The sequence below is a fragment of the Nyctereutes procyonoides genome, unplaced genomic scaffold (genome assembly GCF_905146905.1).
Source record: "Nyctereutes procyonoides isolate TBG_1078 unplaced genomic scaffold, NYPRO_anot_genome, whole genome shotgun sequence".
NCBI classification, from domain to species: Eukaryota; Metazoa; Chordata; class Mammalia; order Carnivora; family Canidae; genus Nyctereutes; species Nyctereutes procyonoides.
In genome coordinates this window covers 16246597-16264773 of record NW_026575047.1, presented here as the reverse complement: position 1 = coordinate 16264773, position 18177 = coordinate 16246597, and the positions used below count along the sequence as shown (strand labels likewise).

At 43.2% G+C, this 18177-nt stretch overlaps 1 protein-coding gene across 6 annotated transcripts in view; it reads left to right on the top strand.

Moving 5' to 3' along the window:
* The first annotated feature begins 11041 nt into the window (after window positions 1-11041).
* ARAP2 (ArfGAP with RhoGAP domain, ankyrin repeat and PH domain 2) overlaps window positions 11042-18177 on the top strand; it is a 188644-nt gene continuing 181508 nt past the window's right edge. For 2 of the 6 annotated variants that reach the window (XM_055326215.1, XM_055326209.1), the window contains exon 1: window positions 12487-12565. The gene's annotated coding sequence lies outside the window, so the exon portion shown is untranslated. The other 4 variants (XM_055326211.1, XM_055326212.1, XM_055326210.1 and 1 more) reach the window with 4 other exon arrangements.

Below are 18177 nucleotides of genomic sequence, written 5' to 3'. Positions count from 1 at the left end.
GGCGCAGCGGTTTGGCGTCTGCCTTTGGCCCAGGGCGCGATCCTGGAGACCCGGGATCGAATCCCACGTCGGGCTCCCGGTGCATGGAGCCTGCTTCTCCCTCTGCCTATGTCTCTGCCCCGCCCTCTCTCTCTGTGACTATCATAAATTAATAAAAATTAAAAAGAAATAAGGTATGTGACATTGGGTAAGTTAGTTAACTCTTAAACCTCTAAGTAACCTCATCTATAAAGTGAAGCTAATAATAGAATCCAATTCACAGAGCTGGTATGAGGATTATGAGAGATGGTTTATGTACTAAGCCTGCATGTGGGTAGTTAATAAAGATGACCCCAGCATTAATAAATATGGGTAGTATTTAATAGCTATGATCACCCACACTTGCTGGCACTCCTGCAAAAGTAAAAGCTTCCAGCCTTGTTGAGATACTAGTAGCATGTTCTTCTTATAACTTGTCTCTATTGAATGATATACTTGTCCACTGACTCTTATCCATTATTCTCAGTCATGTTCAATGTAGTATGGGCAGCAGTTTGAAGTTCAGCTTTGAAAAAGGTAAGACAACGGTTGATACATCTATAGTAAATGCCAGCTGTGTATTTTATTTTATTTTATTTTATTTTATTATTTTTAAAAGATTTTATTTATTCATTCATGAGAGAAGAGAGAGAGAGAGAGGTAGAGACACAAGCAGAAGGAGAAGCAGGCTCCCTGCAGGGAGCCTGACGTGGGACTCGATCCCAGGACTCCAGGATCACATCCTGGGCTGAAGGCAGGCACCAAACTGCTGAGCCACCCAGGGATCCCCCATCCATTTGTGTATTTTAAAACGTGCTGAAAACTCTGGGCTGTGTGAGAGGTTTGAAGTAAGGACTCCGTCTACTGAAAGAAACAATGAACCAGGAGGGTGTTGAGATGGGGTGTCAAAAGCTGCTGGCTGAGAGGAAGTATTTCCTGTGTCTCTGGAGCATCCAGTAGAGTCCAGACTCCAGCAGTGGTTAGGAGGGGGTGGTGGTGGAGTGGAGATAGAGTTGGGGAGAAGTAGGAGAAGAAAAGCCAGAAAAATCATAGCTGCACTCACCACTTCAGAGACAACTTCTCCTCTCAACCTCCTGTTCCTTTTGACCTAATCCTTGAGGGGTCAGATCTCGCAGCTAGCAAATGGGGAAAGAAGTGAACAACTCAGAGAACACATGTCAGTCCTCTAACCACACCCCCACAACACCAAAGAAGCATTCTAGACCTGAAGCAGGCTTGTGGGAAAGGGTGGTGACAGAGGACAGTATGTTTTACATGGGATGAATTATATTGGAGTTAGTCTGTCATGCTAGGTCAGACTGGACATGTTTTGTAAAATAAATTAGACTCTTCTTTTCATTGACACCGATCAGATAATCTAAGGGACTGGCCCTATATTTCATTCACGGGCAGGAGTAGAGTAAATCCAAAAGCACAATTTGGAAGGGACAATGAAAGAGAGACTAAAACTCCTTATATTTAATTATCGCCTATAAATTCAGCTGGTTCAATAAAATATGTACCCATCTGATACTGTTTTGCTTTTTATTTGAAAATGCACTCTGCACTTTATGAAGATAACCCTAAGGAACTAAATTGGTGCCTTCTTAAAAAATATAGCTTCAGTAAAAATTGTCCCTACTTGTGCAAAAAGACAAGTGACTGATTCTACTGCTGTCTTATTTTCTTGTGTTTTCTGGAGATGAATGAAAACCAAAAACAAAAAACTCCTTTTTTTAGTGTCCTAGTAACTATAATAAAAAAGCCAAGCATTCATGGCCGAATGAATGCATGAGTAGTAGTTCCTTTACAAGTGAAAGAAGAAAAGTTCAATCAAGCATGACTGCCACAGCCTCCTTAATATGCTTGAAAAATGCTCTTCTGAGCAGAGACACCAAGTATTCTGATTGCTAAGCCAGATTGAAGTTGAGGTAGTGTGGGTATGAGAGTTTCCACAGGAAAAAGTACAAAACCATTATACAGGATGCTACCGAAGCCATGTGGAGTGAAGGAAATGCAAACTTGAGAGCGAGGTCTTTGAAGGTCTGTGCACCTGCTGTTTGGCATAACTAAGATGGTATGTCATATTTCTCACACAGAAAATGATCAAATGGCAGATAGATATCTTTTTTAGAAAATGTGTTTTAAATGAGAACACTACTTTTTCAGACAGTGAAACAGGATATATGGATTTTTTTTTTTCTGAAGTAAGAAGAGCAGAGGTGCCTGGGTGGCTCAGTCAGTTAAGCCTCTGCCTTCAGCTTGGGCCACGATCCCAGCCAAGGTCCTGGGATCGAGTCCTGCATCGGGCTCTCTGTCAGTGAGAACTCTGCTTCTCCCTCTCCTCCTGCCCGTCCTCCCTGTTCATTCTTTCTCTCTCCCTCCTTTACTTTCAAAATAAATAAATAAATAAATAAATAAATAAATAAATAAATAAATAAAATCTTTAAAGTAAGAACAACGGACATTGATGGCATAGAAGTTGCTAGTAACCAAGGTGCAAATTATACATAACAAATAAACCTTTAAATCATGAGTCCATTTGTGGCACTCTCAGATATAGAAAGAGTAACTTAGCATCTTCATTGTCAAATCTGTCAAAACTTTTTCATGAAGTGCTGGGGCATTCTTATCCTATGTTCCTCCAATCTATTTTTAATTACCTGGTTTTGGGATCCCTGGGTGGCGCAGCGGTTTGGTGCCTGCCTTTGGCCCAGGGCGCGATCCTGGAGACCCGGGATTGAATCCCACGTCAGGCTCCCGGTGCATGGAGCCCGCTTCTCCCTCTGCCTGTGTCTCTGCCTCTCTCTCTCTCTCTCTGTGACTATCATAAATAAAAAAAAATTAATTACCTGGTTTTGAGGAAATGATTGAATTTGTTTATGTAACATAAAAGAGGTAGCTTACAGCTAAAAAAATTAAATCTTCCCTAACATTAGAATTCTGTAGAAACTGGAAGGATGAATTGGCTCAATAGTCCATTTTATTTCCCAAAATACAGAGGTATCAAATTATAAATACCAAATTTTTTTATAAATCCCTCAAAAATCTAGTGAATTAGTCGTATCTATTATTTGTAAGTTAAAATCTACAAATGCACATATACCCTGAAATTTCCGCAGATTAGACTGTGTACTTCTTTTGGATAGGAAGACTAGAATAGCCATTAAAAGAGTGGTCCCTAGAATCATATGTACGTGCTGTCAAATACTACATTTGCACCTCAACCTCTTTGCATCTCATTTTGTTCAGCTGATGTATTGGCATCATGATAGTACCTTCCAACAAGGGTTGTTTTGAAGATTATATGATATGAGGAAATAATTTCATTCTCTCTTGCTTGCATCCCTTCAGTGATTTCCCATTGCCATCCCAATGACTTCTTGTAAAATTCTCAAACCTAGCCATGGCCTATAAGGCCCTACATAATGTATGTGCCTGTCCTTCCAACTCTATCCTGTCTATCTACATCCTTGCTCACTATCTGAAAGTCCTTATTTCAGTTCCTCCAAAGTTCCTGCTTTTGCTGCCTCTGAGGTTTGACAAATGCTCTTCTTTGCCAGGATTCTATTTCCATCCTCCCACACACAAGCACAACACACATAGCTTACTCCCCCCCCCCCACCCCCCAGCCTTTACTTCTCAGTTTAAACATCATTTGTTTAAAGAGGACTCTTCTGACTAACTGGTCAAAAACCATTCTTCTCTTCATTCTCTTGCAGAGAATTCTCTCTCGTTGTTCTTGCATTGTTCATTCCTAATACCACAAAGATCGGGGTGCCTTGTTTGAAATGAATGGAAAGACAGGAGTCAGGCAGACAAGGAATCAAACTTTACTTTTAGACAACATGTCAGGCTCTGGCAGCTATGAAAATATTTAAATCTCCCAGAGGTGTTACGGTTTGGAAGAGCAACACAGAATTCTGGCTCCCTGATGGTGATCTATGCTATAAGAAAGAGGGGATGAAGGTGTGAGGCTCAGGCTCTCCTTCCAAGTGTACCCAATCAATAAGATATTCCACTAGCACAGACAGTATGCAGGGATGAGGAATGAGGGCAAAGTGGGGCAGTAGGGTTAGAAGCTCCCTTTGCATGAAGGAAAGATAGAGAATAGGAAAGCATTTCTTCCATTCACAATTACAATGTATTAATATAAAGCCCATATAAAGACCATTTTTGAGGTTAAATATAGACAAAATCAGCAAATTCATGTGGTTTAAACATACAGGTATGTGTTGTGTACACATGTAAATAGATAAATGCACATACATGCATGCATAGAAGCAATCCAATGTCAGACCTGTTCAAAGTCTTGTTCCTGTCCTCAAAAGAAAAGACATATTGATCTAAGGAGGCCTCATCGACAGGATCTGTGCGGTCGCTGCAAAGACAAGAGATTCTCCTGTGGCAATACTTACAGCTTTAAATACATCATGTGACAGGCAGTATGAATTGTACAGGACATCCATATTCTCCTTGTAACTTAGCTCTGACTTGGCATTGGAAAATGGATTAGGTTTTTGTACTTTTTGTAGGTTGTATAACAATTGTACAATGTGAATAGAATAAAATAAATGCATGTAAAATAAAAAGAAAAGAAAAGTAGTATAGGTAATATATGTATGTGTTATGTAAATGTGTAGAACAGCACATGCATGTGCCATACATATACATATATGTGTCATAATTTGTGTAATATCTGCCTCTGCTCTCATACTCAAGCTTGAAAAGATAGTGAACTATGTATATGCTTATCTCTGCATCTCTATAAATCATTTCATCTTACAATATCTACAAAAATTAGTTGAATGAATAACGGCTGCAAAGCGTTTAACATGTTATTCGACTTACTTTAAGAACTCAGTAGATCCTAGATCAGCCTGCTGCTTCTGCTGATAAAACATTCTGAGTATATTGGGTACTAACTTTTGACCTGGGTTCTCTATTTCTAAGACTTCCATTTTCGTAATCCATAAGCTTGCCCAGTGGGTCACTTATATAGCTTGTCTCCCACTCATTGTAATTTCAGGCAAGATCCCATAGTTGCAACCTTCACAGCTCCTAAGTTATAACCTCAAGGAGAAACAGGGGGAGTGGGACTGTTGCAAATTAGCAAACGTCTATCCCGTCCAGAAAGGGCAGCCCTGTTTCCAGTCAGTTCACACTTGCTTTGTGGGAATATGAGTTCAGTGTTATCAGATATTCTGACTCTTCAAGAGAAGCTGAAAAACTATATTTTAATATAAATCCATATTTTAAGATAAAATCTTAAAGATCTGGGAAACTAAAAATTGCTAAACCCTATGTGCTTCTGAAGGACACTTGAACTGCATGCTGCCCAGCTGGTTTGTGACCTTTGTTTTTATGGTGGTTGTTTTGTGGTATGAGGTTTTATCAATCCCTTTCTTGTTTTCTGTTTACCTTTTGCATGGGTATTAGTCTGTGCTTTTCAAATTAGTTTTTTAATAGTTTAATTTCATTGCTTTATAAGAGATCTATTTCTATCTGTTGTTTTTGTATTTCTAACCTCTCTACCTTTTGCTTCTTTAAATCCCCTCTCCCCCTTGGTTTTCTTGGTGTCAGAAGAGCCGTCAAGGTCAATGATCTATTATAAGTGTAGCATTTTTAGCAAAAAGGAAACAAAAATGGAGCTATACAGAATTTTCAAACTGTAGCACAAATAGAATTTTCTGGTGTGTTTCATAAACTCAATTCTGGAAATATATGAGGACGATTGATACAACAAAGTGGAAGTAATGATTTTATACTCAGTGAATGTATTTCTTCTGCAAATCCAGTGGGTAATAATTAGGTTCTCTGGAATTCCTTTTAACAATAATTTTTCCTTAAGGAACTTTTTTTCCATAGCAAAATAAAATTAGATATTTATGTAAGCAGTGAGTGGCAGAAACTGCTGGATGTCAACAACTCTCAAACACAATCTTTTTTAAGATACACAAATCCTTTTAAACCATGAGAAAAAAAATCACTGTGACCTAAACTATGACATAACACAAATCACTTAGAATTTTTATTATATATATATGTGAAAATGCTCTTTGAGAATTATTTCAATGTAGACTTTTTTAAAAGATTTTATTCATTTATTCCTGAGAGACACAGACAGACAGAGAGGCAGAGACACAGGCAGAGGGAGAAGCAGGCTCCACGCAGGGAGCCCGACGTGGGACTCGATCCCGGGTCTCCAGGATCAGGCCTTGGGCTGAAGGCAGCAGTAAACCGCTGGGCTACCGGGGCTGCCCTCAATGTAGATTTTGATCAAACATCACACTGCTCTGTTTCCTTGACTTTTTGCAGAAACATAGTGTAATCTTTTTAAAGGCATTGTAAATGACAGTTAAGCTCAACATGTGTTGCACTGTCAATGTAAGTAACCAAAATGATGACAATATAAACACGGGGGGTCAAGTTCACGAGCATGTAGACAATGACAAATTATAGCATGACTACTGCCTGGCCAACAGCAATTCATCTAAAGATGAATCCCTATTTTAGAAGTCGTAAAGTGTAAAGTATGTATCAGTGTCAATGAAATGTTCTAATCTCTAGTTCCTAAATAAGTTTCTGAAACATTAGTTTTGTGGGAAAACTTTTTATTTTTATTTATTTATTTGAGAGAGGACACATGAGAGAGCACATGAGTAGGGGTCAGGGGGTGGGCAGAGGGAAAGACAGATAATCTTAAGCAGATTCTACCGCAAGAGTGCTGAGCCCCACATGGGGCTCCATCTCATGACCCTGAGATCATCACCTGAACCAAAACCAAGAGTCGGACGCTTAACCTACTGGGCCACCCAGACACCCCTATTTTTATTTTATTTTTTTACATCCTATCATCTTATGACATTGAAATTTTCCAGGCTAAAAAATAAGTTATATACAGCAGGAGAAACAAAATTCTCTTTGAATGGTATATTTACAATTTACTTGAGTAAAGTCTTCTTTGCACAGTTGAAGTCTTTAGTTAGATTTGGATATCTCCTGTGAGATGCAAACCCCTAAAGATAATGAAATCTTTCAGACCACAAGAGAATGATGAAGGCTCTGAGGAGATAAGAATTCAGAGGTTTGTGGGTCCCGCTGATTTTAAAAGTGGCCCCAAAATTTGCTTCCTTTATTCATCTTTTTTTTTCCTCTGCTGCCACTAGCCTAGTTTTATCCTTTTGTCAATTCATGTAGTTTTATAGGAAAACTTACATTCACTGTTTAAAACATTTAATGATTTCTGAAAGACTTTTATTTATTTAAGATTTTATTTATTTATTTAAGAAACATAGAGAGGGTGGTGGTGGTGGTGGTGGAGGAGCAGAGGGAGAGGGACAAGCCGACTCCATGCTGAGCACAGAGCTCCACTTGGGGCTTCAGCCAAGAGCCAAAATGACCTGACCTGAGCCAAAATCAAGAGTCAGAGGTTTAAATGACTGAGCCACCCAGGTGTCCCAAAACTAATACTTTAAAAGAAGTTATTTCCACAATCTCATCAACCTTTGGTCAAATTTAATTGAGTACTTGGGATTTCTACTTTGTCTACCTTATAGTAGACATCCATCCACTAGGCAATTAGTTCCCTTGTGGTGAGAAAGTTGATAAAACTTTCAAAACAACTCTTAAAACTTATAATAAAGTATCAAGTATTTAACCTAATGAGTATAAAAATTTCAATTTAATGAAACAAACATTTATTCAAGGCTCTATGGTGGCACTTCGGGGAATTCGAATAGTAATAAAAGATTCCAAGTACCCATAAGGCAAGGTAGACCGACAAAGAGTACTCCAGTAGAGGTAATGGAAATCCAGGGAACACAAATAGTAAGAAGAAAAGCTTCTCAGTATCTGTAATGCAAAATCCCCTAAAATAAGTATGCTAATAATAAAAACAAGGGTCAATGGGAAAATTCAAGGAAGAGTACCACGTATGCCTGAACATAGGCCATCATTTCTCCCCAAAAATCAGGCATCAGAAAAGATATTCTTCTGGTTGAAATTTTAAAAGTCTTCTCTGAGGCAGAATGCTTGAGACAGGTTAGGCTTTGAATCCACATTACTTGGGTTCACTTCCTTTCTCCTTTATTGTTCCTTGATGAAAAAAGGAACTGGCTAAGAAAGGACATAATGATAGTGTCTACCTTCCAGACTTCTTGTGAGGATTGAAAGTGTTGAAACTGTAACAATGCTTGGTCCCTAGAATGTATATAGTCCAGGTTCAAGACCCTTCTGCAATTATTGTCCACTAATCCAAACTGCAAACTACTAGAACTACTAGAGTTAGATGTGGGGCAAGTAGCCTGAAACATCCTCAATCAGGCATAGTTTAGGATACATAAAAAGGTCATCTGAAGGATTTGGCTTAAAAATCATGGAGGTGAAGATATTTAAAACCCGTTAATTATGTATGGAGGTGTGACTACACAATTTTAACTGTCCTATGTTAGTGCAAACATCCTTTTAAAGAGCATCCAAAAAACCCAGAAAAGCTGGTGGAGATAACAGATATACATATTTAAGATGATTGACAAAAAATAATATAACGCAGGTGGAAACTTGTGGTTTATAATAACATTCCTGGTGGTGACAAGAAACATAAAAGGATTCAGAAAGGTAGGTCTCTTCAAAAATTTAAACACAAGTGAAAATAATATGCTCTGAAAAAAACAAAAACAAAACATTGACGATTCAAAATGTGACTCTCATGATGCAATTATTGATGTCAAAGTTGCATGCTAAAATATGAATAAAATTATTTTATAAAATATGAGTGGAATAAGCAGTGTTTATACATTAGCATATAATTTTTATGTTGATAAATATTTGCTTATCTAAAATGAATTAGATATTATAATAGACATGCCTATTTTATCTACATTCCTGAAACATTATATTTGGCAAAAATTATATTGGATTTTCTTTTAGAGAAAAATACTTTAAATTCTGTTGTGTATATGATTGTGGGTAGCAGAGATCTGGAAAGGCTTAAGAGGGATATGGGATTCAAACCTAGTTTTGAAGAGTAATTGGAGTAAAGAGAATAGAACTAAATGTATGAAGGGGAAAAAAATAAATGTAGGAAGGGACTACAATTCTTTAGGTGCCTTAGACAAGCAATCACATTAAATTCTCTTGGTATTACAATTCCCAGTTTACAGATGGGGAAATTGAGGCTCAAACATTTTAATGAGTCTCTTCAAAATGCTACAACCTACGTGGTCAGGCTTCATTTTTTCAGGATAGGCCTTTTTAATTCCAGCACTCTGATTGCCCTAAAAGGCAATCCAGGGCAGTGGGCGGATCCTGGAGAAGACTGGGTTGGACTTCTCTTTTCTTTATTTCCTAATTGATGTAAATTACTCAATCTCTCTTTCTTAACTTTTTTTATCATGGGGATAATAACACTGTCCCTTTTAGGAGCTGTTGAGAGAATTCAGTGAGATTTTACAAGAGCTGGGAATAGCAACTGACACCTCAATGCTGTATGGGTGTTAGCCTCCATGATGCAAGGAGAAGGGGAAGGAGGGAGAGGAGGGAGAGGAGGAAGATTTCCACTCGGTCAGATTTCCTCTTTTGGAAGCAGAGTGCATTCTGGGTAGGAGGGATAGGAGGAGCAAAGACACAAAATCTGGCAAAGGGCAAGCTATACTGGGCTCCCTGAGTAAAAATCTAGGAAAGAAGGGTGGGGCCAAATCATTCTGGAATAAATCCAGCCTAGATGGAAATTCCTGGGAATATATACTCCGTGGCCTTGGCAGTAAACAGATATCAGACCTCAGTTTTTATGATGTTAATTTTCTTGTACGCTTTGCTGCCTCATTGTGAGGGCTGCTAAGTAATTTATAGTGTACGAATACAGCCTAGATGTGTTCAATTTATACACTACTGACTACTTAACCTAAATCTTAATTAAGCCTATGTTTATAAAATTAAAAAAGGGGCTCCAGCTCATAGAGTTGTTTTATATCTACAACATATATATTAGATGTTTGGCTGGAATCTGATATGGTTAACGAGGAATTAATAAAAGAATACCCCTGACAGATTTCCTCAGATATCTTTTACTTTCCTCCATACATTAAGGTTCTTTTTTTTTATTTTTTTAAGATTTTATTTATTTATTCATGGGAGACACAGATAGAGAGAGAGGCAGATAGACAGGAGAAGCAGGCTCCATGCAGGAAGCCTGATACGGGACTCGATCCTTGGACTCCAGGATCACACCCTGGGCCAAAGGCAGGCGCCAAACCGCTGAGCCACTCAGGGATCCCCTACGTTAAGGTTCTTAAAACCAGAATACATCTGAACATTCAACGGGGGGGGGGGGGGGGGACCACTTTTTCTTTCACTTCCTAGAGCTATTATTAAATCATTGGTGTGCCTTTCAGCTCTTAACTTTATTCCTCCTCAGAGAAGGCCGTAAATCCAGGGGTTGCATTGTATTTGCTACTACCGTATTCTTAAATTATCTAAACAGTAAGTTCCAATAAATCCGTTAAACAGTGACTGAACAGTAATCAAGGAACTAAGATATTGACGCAAAGAGACATAAAGTCCCAATTAGTTTATAAAATCTACCAAGAGAAGTAGCTTGAGGCCAAAGCAATGCTTGGCATTCCGAGACACACCAATACTAATGTGAGAATTTTTGCTTAGTTATAACCTACCTTGCCAGAAAAGGACTTTATGATGGTCTACCAAAAAAATAAATAAATAAATAAATAAATAAATAAATAAATAAATAAATAAATAAATGACAATTATGTGAGAACTCTTAGAAAACAAACAAGACAAAAACCAGATTAAGAGCCTAAAACGAAGCCAGGAGAGCCACATAAATACAATTCTACAGGCATCCAAAGAAAAGACAATGCACGAGGTTCAGAAAACGTCAAACAAAACGACACAACAAAAAACTTTTCCCGGTGGGAAATAGGGCTTGCTGTTAAGTATTTGGTTCAAAAGAAATGGAGATTGGGGTCTCTGGAGCCTGTTAGAGCTGCTTCAGGCTTGCAGGCAGGAGGATGCTCTTTGGTGGGAGGTATTTTGGTGAAGACGACGCCTACCACTGGCACGGGCTCCTGGGAAGCCCTCTATAAGCTGGACCTCACCAATTATCTAATTTTTCTAATAAGCTCGCCACTTTCCCTAATTGCCTCGCTTCTCTCAACAGGTACAGCGGAAAGATAAGGATATTGCATCTTTCAAGGGAGAGAATTTCAGGTACAGTCCGTGAAGACATGTTTAAGTTAAAAATAAAGTATTCGGCTTTTACTGACTCTTAGGTTTTGGGGGACGGGCCCGCACAAGTCATCTTGGGTGGTTTTTGTTTTTTTTTTGGTTTTGTTTTGTTTTGCGGGGGATTCCCTCCCGTTTTGCTGCCTCGGCGTCCTGACTTCCAAGAGCAGGATGTCAAGGTCCGGCTCCAATGGGCAAGGTCTTTCCAGCATCTGGCAATCTCGGGTGCCGGGTGCCGGGGAGACTGGGGCACGGCCCCCCCTTCCCTCCAGGTGGAAAAGCCAAGAAGAAAGGAGGATCCAGAAAATCAGGGAGTAAGTAGAGGCTGTTCTTCCCCGGGCTTGGGAGTTCCGACGTCAATGGAGAATCGCCCCCACCCCTTCAGGGGGCGTCGGCTCGGCCGGGTTCCCCGGGGCCTCCGACACCTCGGCTGGAAAGAGGGGGTCACTGGCCGCCCGCCCCCCTGCTCACGGGCCCCGATTGAAGGCGGATCCGAGGAGCGCGGGTCCTGCGCCGGGGCCGGCCGGACGGCGTCCCGGGCCCGTCGGGCGCCACTTCAGGACGCGCAGCCCGGGACCACCGGCGGCCTCGCGGGGCTCGGGAAAGGCCGGGGGGCGGGGGGGGGGCAGCGGGGTCCTGGGGCGACAGCGGCAGTCGGGGGCGGGCCGGGCCCGGGACGGGGACGGGGACGCGGACGGGGACGCGGACGGGGATGCCCTCGCCCACCGGGGCTGCCGCACGCGCCCCCGCAGCCCCGCGGGCCCGGGAGCCCTGGGAGCCTCGGGAGCCTCGGGAGCCTCGGAGCCCCCGCAAGCCCCGGGGGCCCGGGGAACCTCGGGATCGAGCCCCGGAGCCTCGCGGCCGCCGTGCGCCAGGTGGCGAGGGTGCCGGGCGCGGCCAGGTCGCGGCGCCCTGAGTCAGCCGCCCAGCTATGCTGCGGAACCGGGACGGCCGGCTCCCCGCCCCCGCCCCCGCCCCCGCCCCCGCCGCCGCCGCCGAGCCCGGGCTGCCTGCCCCCGCTCGGGGCGCCGGCTCCCCGCCCCCGCGGCCCGGGAGGAAGCGGCCGAGGCGCGGCGGGAGCACCTGGGCGGCGGCGGCGGCGGCGCGGGCGCGGCGCTTCCGGAGCTGCGCGCTCCCGGCTCCCCGCTCCCGGCTCCCCGCTCCCCGCCTCCAGGTGCGCGGCCGCGGCGCCACGAGCCCGAGGGACAGCGCCGCCCGCGCGGCCGCCGCCCGGCAGCAGACACGGTGCGGGCCGCCCGCGGGGCCGGGGACGTGGAGGAGGCCCCGCGCCGGGGCGCGCCGGGTGAGCCCCGGGCCGGCCGGGCGGAGGCGGGCAGGCGGGCAGGCGGGGCAGGCGGGGGAGGCGGGGGAGGCGGGGGAGGCGCCGGCGCGGGGGCGCTGCCCCGCCCGCCTCGCCGAGCCTCCGCGGCTCCGCTCCGCGCGCAGGGCGAGCCCGGGGGGCCGCGGTGGGCTGGGCGGCGCGGCAGGTGGGGGCGCGGGACGCGGGGCGTCCGGCCCGGCCGGCGCTTCTGGGCACTTCCCGGGTCGGTTCCCAGAGCGCGGGGGGCTCGGCTCTGGCTCCTGCCCCCTGGATTGCGCTCCCGCGTGTGGGCGTCTAAAAGGAAACCAGAAGCGGTGAGTGATCTGCAAACTCCTCACTAACGTGATTTGAGCGGGAGGGTGAGACTCCGCACAGACCGCCAGCCCCCCTCCAGCACCCGCACCCCCACCCCCTCCAGCACCCCACGACACCCCCCACCCCCCCAGCACCCCCCACCCCCTCTCCAGCACCCCACGGCACCCCCCACCCCCCAGCACCCCCACCCCCTCTCCAGCACCCCGCAACACCCCCACCCCCTCTAGCATCCGCACCCCCGCCCCCCTCCAGCACCCCGCACCCCCCCCCCCTTTGGCGAGTTTCAGGCACCACGTTCCGTACTCGGTCGCCCCTCCTCGCCCCTCGGAGAGGACCGGCTTGTCACCTAGCGTCGACCGGGGTCGCCTGTGGCCTCCGCCTGCCCGAACCCAGCACCGTGCACGGGACCCGGCGGCAGGGAGTTCACTGGCTGGATCCGGCGCGTTTAGTTTTGCGGACGGGGCTCTGGGGAACGGGTGTCCGTCCGTCTCACTTGGTGAACTCGGTTCGGTCTCTTGGTCTCTTGAGCACTCTCGTCTCCCCTCCCTTTGGCGGTCTGGGGTTACTCCGACTGAAGGGAAGGCTTCCTGAAATCCTAGTGTGAACTGTACCCTTTGGAAATTAGAGGAAAAATCGAAGCAAGTGTGCGTAGCAGCATGACATTTTAGGCTTTTGCAAGTTTGTGTAGTGATGGAGACTTTTTTTTTTTTTTTTAAGGGTTGTCCTTGAAGTAGGCTGCTCGGTGGAATATATCCTTCGGGCCTAAAAAAAAAAAAAAAAAGCTAGTTGAAAAAAACCTATTTTTAAAAGGACATTTAATCGGATGTCACTGTGATTATCAATAATAGTCTTGTACTTACAAGCTCGGTATTGATTTCGCCCGCACTTAAGCACTCAACACCCGCTGGAGTCCGTGGAACACTGCCCGTAGGTAATTGGAGGATGGAGTTACGGCTGTTTTTAAAAGGAAACTGACTTTTTTAAGGGGGGGGGGGGATGCTCTGAAGTTTTAGTCCTGACTTTCGTGCATTGACAAGAGAAATATTGTGGGAGAATCCACATGACACTGTTTAACAGCGTTTAAAAAAGGAGAAGAGAGTAAAATGGGTCAAGAACTAAGCTGGAGCCTAGCCTGGAAATGTCTCCCTGGCTGCTTTTTAGACATGTATTTAACAGATACACGTTTAAAGTGAGTCGTAACACCGAAAGTGTTTTAGATAGATTGGATTTGTTAGTCCTCAATGATTTATTTGAAATTAAAATGTACCTAGAGGGTAAGTCGGTCGACCTGTTAAGACTTATTTAGACGGGCGTGTGTTTGTATTTTTTCTGTCCTTTCTGAACCTGTCAGGTTTTATAGGGGTTGTCCATGAAAGGAAGGTTGATTTTGTGTGTGTGTGTGTGTGTGTGTGTGTGTGTGTACATAAATATATTTATTTATTTTGCTTCTGCTGATGTGATGATATAAACTCTTAGTTGCCTGATATACAAGTTTCTCGCAGTGAAAGACTCACAGATGTTCAATTAATACTATTTACTGCAACTAGTCTTAGTTACTGTGGTTAGGTGTAGGGGTCACATTATAGTGAATTGCATGTATTTCTTGAGATTTAAAAATAAATACGTAAGAGAGCTAGAGAGCACATGCTAGGGGGGGGGGGGAATGTGGTTTCTGAGAGGGGAGGGGCAAAGGGAGTGGAGAGGGAGAAGGAGACTCCCTGGGGGAGCTGGAAGTTTGATAAGGGGCTTCATCCCAGGATTCCTGGATCACATCACAACCCAAGAGCCTAAGGCAGATGCCCAACCAACTGAGCCACCCAGGTGCCCCTGAATTGCAGTTTTCTTGGAAACTTTTACATTAGTACTATGGAACTATGAAGTTTTAAAAACTCTAGGACTTTTGATATCCAAGAAGTGTAGGAATTTTTTTTTTTATTTGTTTCTGTTTTGCCTATTTATTTATTTATTTATTTAGATTTCAACCCTACCTTCCTGGAACTTTGAGAAAGTTTGGTGAAAGATGTTATGAAATTGCCAAGTATTATGATGGTCTTTGCTTTTATAACTTTCTTTTAACAAGAGTTGATTTTTTTCCTCATTTATTTATAGACTCATTTATTGAATCTAGTCTTGGCACTTACTAAATTGAGGGATTTTTAGAATTCTCTGCAAAATATTAAATATGTAGAGAACTTTTTATTTTTTTATTTTTTAAAGATTTTGCTCATTTATTCATGAGAGAGACAGAGAGAGAGAGAGAGAGAGGCCGAGACACAGGCAGAGGGAGAAGCAGGCTCCATGCACAGAGCCTGATATGGGACTCGATCTCAGGACTCCAGGATCACGCCCTGGGCCAAAGGCAGGCACTGTACCACTGAGCCACCCAGGGGTTCCGAGAACTTTTTATTAATGTTGGAATTATTTCTTAGCTTTGACCAAATGTGATTTTTTTTTTCCCAAATGTGAATTTATGAGAGATTAGAACCTGTGACATGTCTTTTTAATTTTTACTGTGAAGTCCTGGACCCTGAGAGTTTGTCATTTTAGGTTTTTTTTTTTTTTTAAATAGTATTGGTCAGATTAAATATATAATGATTATTGAACCATTTAGTTCGCTTATTTCCTTAGTTGAAGTAATAGTCAATGGTATTCTTTTTATAAGAGCTTTTCTAGTATAGGAATAGCATACTTGTTTACCCATGCTATGGAGGAGATGAAGGAATCCTGATGTGGGTTGGAGTAGTCATTTTGAGCTGCTTAAAGGGCAAAAGGTACTAGTGAAGAGATGGGAAGAATTATTTTCCTATCTTACACCATCTGTGTACAAAGCTAGTAGGGTAGGTGAGGGCATACTCAGGGAAGGACTAATAAGATGCCCTCATGGTTCTCACAAAAACGGGAGGCACAAAAGGACTCTATATAGGTTATATTACATAGCTTTAGGAAAAGGAAAGAATCGTTAATCAATTTGTGGCTGGAGAGATGATCAGGAAAGAGCAGAAGAGACCTGTGGTCTGCATGCTGATTATCAGGTGATTTGGGTTCATGGAGGTGGTGATGGTAGCAGTCCTTGCCAAGTCTCTTTCACAGTATCTTGATGAAGTTCCGAGTCCTTAGCCTGGGATTCAAGGCCCTCCATAGGCAATTCCAGCTTCCTTTTCTGGCGTCACCTTTCATTACTTCTTGGACCCTACGTCTGCTCCAGCTGTTCTCATCTCCTTGCTGTTATTACCAGAAGACCCCTTTATAAAGCATTTCTTCTGCTTCAGATAGTGCTGCCTGGATCTACATAACCTCCTGCTTGTGCCGAGATTCCCTTCCCTCTCACCTCCACTGATCACTCCATCCGCAAAGCTCTGAATGGCTGCGTGTTGCACTTACCTTCATGGAATGAATTTGAGATTTTTAGGGTTCCCTGGCACTTGTGAAAGATGATGGTTCTACTTCTCTGTATAGTTAACAATAAAGCAATATTTAAAATGTAAACCATGTGAAATCAAAGTCACAAAATTAGATTTTTCTTATTACGACTTAAGCACTTTTGGGGGGCACATGTCAGAGTGTTCCAGTTTTGCTATTCTTTCTTTACTGGCACTTAACTGAGTAGGAAAGAAATGATTGTTAGCATGCGTGCTATTTTCCTTTGTTTATAGATCTGTCTAAACTTTAGATTTTTGAACTCTTTGAGAGAAGACATTGCATCTTCACTTTCTTTGTGGCACTTATCACTGTTCTCAGATGAGGTAATAAGTGCTATAATCTTGAACGGCAAATATTTCCCGCTATTATTATTCTTGGAGAGAGTAGTTAGTGTTCCTCAAATATTTATTGAATGAATAAATGTGAGTCAGTAAGTTGGGAGACATTTGCTGAGAAATCCTCTTTTCTTAAGAAAAAAGAGACTTTGACAGTAATGGAACCAATAGGAGTAAGCTCCCAAATTCAGCTGGAAAAGAGGTCAGGGTGCTATTTATAAATGCAAGGAGAGGAAACGTTCACAGTAGGCTATTTTGAAACATCTGGTTGTTAGTCTAAAAATGCGACTCAAATTCAGAGAAATGGTGGAGTATACATTTATACTAAAATTTTAAAATTATAACTTATAATAAAGTGCATGTAGCATAAGTATAAGTTTTACAATCTTCCTGTTGAACTATAATATCATGCTAGTTTTGACCTGAGTAAATTGAAGCTATGTTCAGTGTAGCATGAACTGGAACAGAATCCTGGAGAATGTATGCCCGTGTCCGTATCAAGAGAACTAGGGGATCCCTGGGTGGCTCAGTGGTTTAGCCCCTGCCTTTGGGCCCAGGGCATGATCCTGGAGACCCGGGATCGAGTCCCACATTAGGCACTCTGCATGGAGCCTGCTTCTCTCACTGCCTGTGTCTCTGCCTCTCTCTGTCTGCCTCTCTCTCCCTCTCCCTCTCTCTCCCTCTCCCTCTCTCCCCCTCTCCCTCTCTCCTTTCTCCCTCCCTCTGTGTGTCTCTCATGAATAAATAAATAAAACCTTAAAAAAAATGAGAGAGATCTATGTGTTTCAGCTAACTGTTGCTAGTTTGTAGAAAGGGTCAGAAGGGGCTGGCACTGGGGCAAAAGCAGCTGCCCTGCTAGGGGCACACAGGTGGGAGTCCTCCACAATGATGCAGGCTTTGGCTTAATTCCTTTTCACTGTCTCCGCTTTTGCTCTTGTAGGAGCTTGGCATCATGAGGCCTCTCTGGTTGCTCAAGAATTATGGCTCTCCTTTAAAGATCTGTGAATTAGAAATGAAAACAGATTTCAAACATTAACCATTTAACTTAAAATCTAGATGGACAGCTTGAAAGAGAAAGACTTACTGAAGCTAAGGAGATAATCTAGCACTTAACTATTGAGATTATTATCTAAAACACCTAAACGTAGGTACCACTTAACCTGCTAGTAGCTTCTTGTAATAAGTAAATGAAGTATCACTCCTAGCCTTCACTGGATGTGGAAATGGATATTAGGTTCTAGATTTTGAAGGAGTTGAATTTTTCAGATTTTGCAGTAAACAATCAAAATATAACTTATGACAATCCTTTTACCTTGATCCAAGCTGCAGAATGCTTTTGCCCAGGCTCTGGCTATTTTCAGCTCAGACCTTTCCATCCTGCAGACACTAATTAAATGCTGATTGATTGCCAGGGACTGTTACAAGATCTTTATGCATATTTACTCATTGCATTCCCCAAACAGGCACTATTGTCATTATTGCTTACAGATAACAGTGGTGAGGCTCAGAAAAATAAAGGAACTT